The sequence below is a fragment of the Equus asinus genome, chromosome 11 (genome assembly GCF_041296235.1).
Source record: "Equus asinus isolate D_3611 breed Donkey chromosome 11, EquAss-T2T_v2, whole genome shotgun sequence".
Taxonomy (NCBI): Eukaryota; Metazoa; Chordata; class Mammalia; order Perissodactyla; family Equidae; genus Equus; species Equus asinus.
In genome coordinates, this window is record NC_091800.1 from 71,140,863 (window position 1) to 71,148,574 (window position 7,712).

Below are 7,712 nucleotides of genomic sequence, written 5' to 3' on the forward strand. Positions count from 1 at the left end.
CTTGAGGTGCTCAGTCTTTTCGAGGATGCACACTTCTTTGCATAGGGTGACAGAGAAGAAACATCTTCCATGCTCACAGACACATTATTGGTTACAAACCGTATGAAACCCTCCTGAAGAGTTCTGAAGCCATATTCGAGGAGGATGATTACAAGAGAAGAATCCTCAAATATCAACAGCACTTTGAAGAGAAATATAAAGACCACTGCTGTGATTCCTTGATAATTACAGTTACTGAGGAATTAAGTGTGCCTGTGAGCAGATAAAGAAGAGTCTCTTGGGCTGGGCTCCCAGAGAGCAGTCGTGGGGGCTGAGGGAATCCCTTCTGCATTGTCTGCATGCAGAAAACAGGCTCTCTGGGGAAGTTCCATAAAGCAGAAATGTTCAGTGCTGCTAATGACAGAGAGGAGCTCACTGACCAAGGGAAGCATCAGGTCTCAGGTTTAGCTGAACATCCACACTACTGAGAGACTATGAAAAATCAAGTTCATTCTCACAAGAAAAACAGGTAAGGGACATGATAGACAATAAAAGATTGAATAAATACAAAAGGTGAAAAAATGCTCAGGGTCACATAATATAGTAAAAGATATATTTTTTGATATGTCAAATAGAAAAAAAAAAATCACTCTAAAATTGTAATCCTCTCTTTCCAGCCTTCTCATTTAGCTCTTGTAGAAGTCTGTAACCCAACATATAAAATAAATATTGAGTACATACTGATGTAAATCGTTGATTGAATAAGTAAGTGTCGGTCAAGAGACAAGTCGCCCACGTAGAAGCATCCAGAAGCATTTATGCGGATGCTCAGCTCTCAGGGAGGTGGAGCATAAGCGTGCAGCGAGCAAAAGGACAGAATAACAGGAGTAACTTTACAGTAGAGAAACGTGATAAACACTGTCTCAGCCAGGTGATCAAGGTCAACTTCAAAAGTTATAAGTCACATTCATAGGATGTACCCTGGATGCGAGGTCATGAGAATGGCGCTTTCCTTCTGTGGTTTTCCTCCCCTAAACCCATAATCCCGGTCTAATAGTGAGAAACATCAGATGAATCGAAATTGAAGGGCATACTCCAGTATGCGTGATCAGTATTTTAATCCTCAGAGCTGTCTCGGTCATCAAAAACAAGAAAAGTCCGAGAAACCGTCACAACCAATAGCCTGAGGAAACGTGACAACGAAACATAATGTAGTATCCCGGACGTGATCCTGGAACAGAAAAAGGACGTTAGGGAATCCCTGAGGAAATCTGAATAAAGTATGGACTTCAGTTAATAACCTATAACCAATACCAGTATTGGCTCATTTGCAACAAATATACATACCAATATAGGGTGTTAAGACTAGAGGAAAGTGGGCGTGGTGTATACAGGAACTCTCTGTACTGTCTATGCAGTCCTCTGTAAATCTGAAACTCTTCTAAAATAAAAAGCTTGTTAATAACAACAAGCAATAAAAAGCTCATCATCAGAGCTAAGTAATGTCCAGGAAGGATGGTTAATAAGCATTTCATCTGCTCTCCAGCTTCACATTTGGTTGAAACTCTTTATAGGGGTCGTATCCAGGTTGGAACAAGTGTGTAAAGGCACCAATAATCTTTCCTGCTCTGAATGTTACGGCTTCGCTAGGTTTCCTGGCGGATGAGAAAGTTCTTTCTGACCCCTCCCCTTCTTTCTGTCTCCATTACAATCCTGTCACCCAAGCTGGAACATACAGCAGACGCTACAGCAGGCCCTTGCTCTGCTCCGCCTCCCCCATACCTCTAGAGTTTGATTTAGTAATATACCTGAGCTGCCTCATTATTTCAGTGTAGCCAACAGGAAATTAGGACTGAAACCACATTAATTCTTAATTGGGTATCTTTTATTAGAAAGAAAATGGGAATTACCGTGTGCTTATCTGCACCTGAAGAGAGTAACCTGATGCAAACCAGCCTCTGCGGATCTCAGACCCGCCCCTCTCACGCTGCCTTCTCCATGGCTGGTTGTTCGCCACAGGATCTGAGCGCGAAGGAATCAGGCATGGTAAGAACAATACTGGCAATGACAGTGATAACACCTAACGTTTATTGAGCACTTACAACGTGCCAGGTACTGTTCTATTTGAGTGCTGGTTTTGGGGTTTTTTAATAAGCATAAGCCGGATTCAGAAGACCACGAATAAGTATAACAACTTTATTTTCCTCCTGCCCATGACTTTCACTTACGCTATCCCGTCACACTCCTAGACAATATAGCGGTCAAATTAACATTTTTCAAGTCACTCTCGGGTGTGAACAAACATCCTCACTCTGCTACGCTAAAAAGTCCAGTCCAGTCTCAAATCAAAGCTGCAATCTCCAGCCCATCTGAAGCTTCTCCTACTGAAGCTCAGGCTTCACTCAGATTGAAGAAACCTGCAATGGACAGGAAGAGGATGGGGTGATCCTCTTCTGTACCATTCCTCCGCCTCTTTCTTCTTTCACTACCCGCCTCTATCTGTGTTCCAGGAGAGGGAGGGAGAGAGGACAGGGAAGGAGCAGTTAAGGTCTCAGCTGACCAGTGCTGATATAATCTGGTGTTGATGTCCCCTGGGGAGGTGCCGCATACCCAAATCCTCGCTCTTATGGAGTGCTTTAGGAGTCCCCTGACTGCACACCTACTATTGACTAGTACCGGGCACTGCCTCTCTGACTAGCTCTTGGAAACCCTCCTCAGCACCAACTTATAACACAATAGCCCAAAGAATTCTCTCCGTTAGGGTTACCCAGCCTTGTTGGGCTGATCTCTAGAGATGGAGCCCTTTCAAGTTAACTCAAACCTGATTACTTTCTATGGGGTCCACTCTAGCCCATGGGAAACAGTTTCTCATCTCCTGCCTTTAGTGGAAGCTGCCTTGGCCCACTGTAGCTTTGCTCGTCAGTCAGCAGGAGCAGCTCTGATCATGTAAGACTTTTCCCCTCTCCACTAATCCTCCCTCCTCTGTGTTCAAGCAAAATAACCAAATATACCCTCATTTCCGCCTTCCCCATAACAGGTTTCCAAGCGTATGTCAAGACTGAGCTGAGGTGGGGAAGAGAGTAGCATTTGCATTGAGTGAGTGCTTGAAGTTTTGGCATTAAACTGATTTGCCTCAATATTTGAATATGTTGTAATAAAACTGAAGCACATGAGATACCACTGCACAGCCATTAGGAGGGCTGCCATCAAAACACAGAAAATAATCATTGTTGGTGAGGACTGGAGAAACTGGAACTCTTGTACACTGTTGGTGAGAATATGAAATGGTGCTGCCACTATGGAAAACAATATAGCAGTTCCTCGAAAAACTAAGTATAAAATTATAATATGATCCAGCAATTCCACTTCTGGGTATATGCCCAGAAGAACTGAAAACAGGGTCTGGAAGAAATAGTTACACATGCATGTTCATAGCAGCATTACTCACAATAACCAAAAAGTGGAAGAAACCCAAATGCCCATTGACAGATGAATGGATAAACAGAATGTGGTATATACATACAATGAAATATTATTCAGCGTTAAAAAAGAAGGAAATTTTGACACTTTCTACAACATGGCTAAACCTTGAGGACATCATGCAAAGTGAAATAAGCCAGTCAGAAAAGGACTAATATTGTGTGATTCCACTTATATGAAGTACCTAAAGTAGTCAAATTCATAGAGAGAAAAAGTAGAATGGCGGTCGCCAAGGGCTAGGGAGCGGGGTGGTGGGGAGTTGTTGTTTAATGGGAGGAGTTTCAGTTTTGCAAGATGAAAAACATTCTAGAGATGGATGGTGGTGATGCTCACACAACAATGTGAATGTACCAAATACCACTGAACCGAACACTTAAAAATAGTCAAGGTGGTACATTTTATGTTATGCATATTTTATCACAATGAAAAATTTTCAAAAACTAAAATGTAGCCCTACTAAAGTGATAAAACTGGGGTTAACAGAAAAAAACTGAAATATTAATAAATGAAAATAAAATCCATAAGTGACAAGGAAAGCAGTGGAGTCAGCTCAAAGTGTGACTAAAAGATAGGAGAGGAGAGTCAACATAGCACTGTTGAAAGACTGTAGTGAGAGAAAAAAATAAAACTTTTTCATGATTTATTCCCACTAAAGACAGCTTGTTCCATAAGCTAATTACATGTACTAATTTATCCTCACAACAGTTTTATGAGGTGAAGTGGAAAGATAAATTTTCTGAAGAAATAAACTGTTCTTAAATGATACATTCTGATCTTCCATCAAAATAAACCAATTTTACTGACTATTATCTGTATGGATCTTTTGGGACCAGGCCTTCCTTTTAGTGACTGTTGAAGTAAAATTCAAAATGGCATATTTCAAGTAGAAGAGATATTTGGGGGGAGGAGGACTATCCTAGCTCCTAGTAGAGTACCTGAAATTAATCAGTCAGTCTCAAGGTGAAGATAAGGTGGCAGAACTGTTTGATCACTGAACATTCCCCACCTACAACCTATCTCCTTATGGCAGAAAATGGATTCAGATTTCAGTCAGTCTATAAATCCAGCAAAACTCGGGGTATGATGACCAGCCTTAGCTCCTGACGCTGGATAGGGCAATCACTAACCCACTGTGCCCTTATGTTGTCATTTTTCATTTTCCATGCCCGCTGCCCTTGGTCTGTTATATCGGGTTACAGCTGTTACCTCAGTCACTCTCCTGTTGTCGTCTACATGGAGTAGTTCACAAGATAATCAGCAGGATTTGTTGACATTGTCATTATTGTTGTTGTTGGTTTCTGTCTATTAGCAGCATTTTTAGGACGTAAGGAACTGAGATGTTTCGATTTCAATCACCTCTTTTCTGGAAATTCTTGCCAAAAGCCATTTAGGGTTCTAATAGGTGCTATTAAGACAAGAGGCCCACTTCAATTGGCAAAAACGTTGTCTTTTTCTTCCATTAAATCCAGAAAATGTTGACATTTTTATATGTTTCTTTAGTATTGGTTCAACTGTTAAGGAGTTGTAGGAATATCAAGAACTTTGAAAACAGAACCAGGAAATTGAAATGGAGGCAAACAAATTCTGGCTATTAAGCTGGTGGCATTGTACTCCATGGAATATAAGAGCACAGTCTGTGTTGGCGTGTCCTTATAGAGAGAATGAAAGGGGTCACATTGAGTGTTCTAGCTATCTTTTTCTGTGTATCAAATTATCCAAAAACTTATCAGCTTAAAACAACAGGCGTTTATTATTTCACAGTTTCTGTAGCTCAGAAATCAGGTGTGGCTTAGCTAGATGGCTCTGGCTCAAGGTCTCTCGTGAGGTTGCAGTCAAGATATTGGCTAGAGCTGCAGTCATCTCAAGACTCAACAGTGGCTGGAGGATCTGCTTCCAAGATGGTGCCGTCTCATGGCTATTGGAAGATGGCTTCAGTTCCTTGCTGTTGCCAAGAGGCTTCAGTACCTTGCCACATGGCTGCTCTACCAGATGCATTTGAGTGTCTTCACAGCATGACAGGTGGCTTCCCTTCAGAGTGAGTGATCTAAAAGAAAGGTAAAAGAAAAAGCAACAGAGATTTTTTTTACCAAACGCCATCACTTCCACCATATTGTATTCATTAGAAGCAAGCCACCAAGTGCAGCCTGCACTCAAGAGGAGGGAGATTAAGCTCCATCCCTTGAAGCAAGGAATACCAAAGAATTTCTGTACATTTTTTTTTTAAAGATTGGCACCTGAGCTAACAACTGTTGCCAATCTTCTTCTTTCTTTTTTTTCTGCTTTTTCTCCCCGAACCCCCCCAGTACATAGTTGTATATTCTAGTTGTGGGTCCTTCTAGCTGTGGCCTGTGGGACGCCGCCTCAATGTGGCTTGGTGAGCGGTGCCACGTCCGTGCCTAGGATCCGAACCAGCGAAACCCTGGGCCGCCAAAGGGGAGCGCACGAACTTAACCACTCGGCCACGAGGCCGGCCCCTCTGTACATATTTTAAAACCACCACATTAAGATCTGGTGATGGCTGTTATTGTTTTGTTTGTTTGTTTATTTTTCACTTATGCTCACAGTAAGCAGAAGTATCCTCAAATGAAACAAATATGGACGCCAATTACACAGAACTATTTTCATAAAATATAATATGATACCCTTTATTTTCAGCCACAAGAAACAAATGATTTTTCTCCTTTGAGAGTGAAAAACAGAGAAACTCTTAAAAATCTGCACTCCAAAATTCTAGACAAGAATTAAAACATTTTAAAATGCAAATTATTTCATATTTCTCTTTTTCCAGTACAAAAAGTGATATTTTAATAAAACAGCATCAATTAAAGAAACTACTAATGTTTACACAAAGTTACAATCCTAGATTCAAAATGACTCAGGTCCAATCTTATTTCCTGCCTAATAACAATAGTTAAATCAAGGAGGTAATTCTTGATGAAAATCTAATGCCCAGCCTTTTATAAAAAATTACCACGAACTTGTCACTTAATCAACTAGCATTCATGGTGTAAATTAACATTCATGGTATAAAACCGTCGAGTTCTATCTAGGTTGATTAAACAAGGCAAACCAGGACCCATTCTCATTAAAATGGCTTCAATTTACCTCAATAGCATGGAAGTGCTTTCACGTGTTATTTATGTTTTCCTTTTATAGAATGCATTTTAAAAATCGCAAGAGGTATGAACATTTGAAGCATGGTTAAGGACATCAGAAAAACTTCTTTGGGGTTATTCCATACACAATTGTGAATTATCCAGTACTTTTTGGAAAACACATCCAGAAATGGTTGTTTAGATGCCTTCTTTTTTCCAAGCAAGATCAAAATATTGGTCTTTATGCTGCCCTTGAAATTGTCTTTGTTATCAAAATTAGCACAATATGTTGCAATATATTTTCATAAAGCCCACCTGTCTTTACAATTCCTAAATTGAACTTAAAGCTCAAAGATGGTGGTTTAAAGTCAGGGGCCCACCCTGTGGCCGATGGTTAAAGTTCTGCATGCTCTGCTTCACCCACCTGAGTTGGCTGGTTCAGATCCTAGGTGTGGACCTGCTCCACTCATCAGCCATGCTGTGGAGGCGTCCCACAGACAACGTTGAGGAAGATTGGCACAGATGTTAGCTCAGGGTGAATCTTCCTCACAAAAGAAAAAAATTTAAAAAATAAAGTCTGAATATCCTCTTATCTTCTTGCAAATCACCCAAAAGTCACAAGGAAAATGAGAAATAAAAAATGCAAACTCCATTTGTGGTGAAACTAGGCAGAGAAAACTCTACAACACCAAGAAGATGGAAAGGCTGCCAAAAGCAGAGCTCAAGCAGGAATATGTATTAAAGGATAGACAAAGGACCAAGAAAAGGCAAAAGTCCAAGAAGAGGAGGTGGCCACAAGTTCCATTTTGTGTAAGGTTGAAAACAGGATTGAATTTGGAGCAAGAAACACTAACTGAGAATAAGACAGGCAATCTGAAAAGAAGATCCAACAGTTTTTAATATTTATGCACCAAAAAAATAGACTATTCATAGAACATAAACCATAATCCAGGTCTCTCAAAAACTTTGTGAGTTTTCTAGATACTTGATCCCTCTTGTGTTGATAGCCACACCCATACTTCTTTTCAGATATCCCTCTCTCTCCAGATTTAATTATACATACTCTGGGAAAATCAAAAGACCATATCCACAGACTTTTCCAGAGGCATTTTATGCAGATGAAACAATCTACCTGGGATCCTTTGGATGGAATCCATG